This window comes from Capsicum annuum, unplaced genomic scaffold (genome assembly GCF_002878395.1).
Source record: "Capsicum annuum cultivar UCD-10X-F1 unplaced genomic scaffold, UCD10Xv1.1 ctg67134, whole genome shotgun sequence".
Classification (NCBI taxonomy): domain Eukaryota; kingdom Viridiplantae; phylum Streptophyta; class Magnoliopsida; order Solanales; family Solanaceae; genus Capsicum; species Capsicum annuum.
The window spans coordinates 1-1468 of NW_025876561.1; the positions used below are offsets into that span (position 1 = coordinate 1).

Here is a 1468-nt window from a genome sequence, read left to right on the forward strand (position 1 = left end):
CATGATTATTGATGGGTGTTTAACAATGTATTTAGGGATTAATTACTGAGTCACGTGAAAATGTTGATCCTGATGCTCGCCCATTTGCCAGAAAGATCAAGGAGATTGAACGTCAAGGACTAAGAGAAGGTGCAACTCTCGCAGAAGTGGTAATTAGCCTTTATCCTTTCATGAGCTAAGTTGACTTTCTCATTTTTCATTTAAGAATCATGGCTTTTATGGTCTGTTTCATCTTAATGTAGGACTCGGAATTTTCGTAATTTCTTGATTCTTTACTGTGAATATACGTTAAGTAAATTCATATGAAAGGAAAATGTTCACATGGTGACTGTTTCATTTATCAGATAAATATTTGAGATCTCAAGGAAATATTGACCAAGGCAAAAATAAGAAATAGCATTTTTACTCAAATGCAGCTACTAATGTTAGTGGGATAGAAGCTACTTGGATAGATGAGTGGAAATAATATGATGATGGCTTAGCTCTGATAAGGCCAGCCAAGATAGATAGATCTTTAGATTTGACAGCTTGCCTGAGCAGTGGTGCTGTGAACTTAATAGGCGTCTGGCCATAGATTTAAAATATTTTTCACTTTATTTGAAATTTATGAAGTTGGAGTTGAAGATTGAATTGTGCTTGGTTATACATTTCGCAAAGGAGAGGAGAACACTTCATTTGAAATTTATGTATCTAGAGTTGAAAAAAGGTTTGAAGCACTTCTCATTTGAAATCCAACTCCGAGTTGGATTTGAAAATTTTATATCCAAACACTAATTTTGCAATAGAGTGAAAAAATTATTCCAGAAAAAAGTGAATAACTCTCATGGCCAAATGGCCGCTTAGTTGTTCCAACATGAAAAACAGAACATGGATTAGATGCAATAAAATTTTCCATAAGCTCAAAGTGGGAAAGCATTGTACAAAATACAGAAAATGTAAGTAATTATGAGGTTGTGACTTAGCTTTGATTCACATTGCTAATTTCTGGACTCGTATGGCTTGTCTATTCCATTGTGAGAAGCCATAACAGAGCTGAAGAGAGAGAGGTACGAGACGGAGACTATAGAGAAAGAAGCTTATATACCAATAAATACATTGATACATGAGTGAAATATCCCATATGTTCTTTGCGGTGTACTATTATAATTATTCTGACACAAATTACAACGTATTGATTCCAATCAGGTACACCAAGTGAAGCCAGATGTACTTCTTGGTTTATCTGCTGTTGGAGGCTTGTTTTCGAAAGAGGTATAGCATGTAGAAATTGATAATTTGAATCTCTTTTAGCCACATAGACATCTACACTTGTTTCCGTCTATTTTGTTGCCGTAACGAGAACAGAAAACCTTGCATAATCAATTTTGGCGAGATTTAAGATGTAGCATTCTAAGATTCAGAAAACCTTTCGAAAGACATGCTTGCTTGATTCCAGATTTAGAATTTTATGTGTAAAATTGGCATTTTG

The 1468-nt window shown here is 34.6% G+C and overlaps 1 long non-coding RNA gene across 1 annotated transcript; it reads left to right on the plus strand.

The window, feature by feature from the left end:
- The first annotated feature begins 6 nt into the window (after positions 1-6).
- LOC124893917 lies at positions 7-1243 on the plus strand. Its single transcript, XR_007050943.1, has 2 exons — positions 7-149; positions 1186-1243. It is a non-coding gene; the product is annotated as an uncharacterized LOC124893917 (long non-coding RNA).
- Positions 1244-1468: the final 225 nt, after the last annotated feature.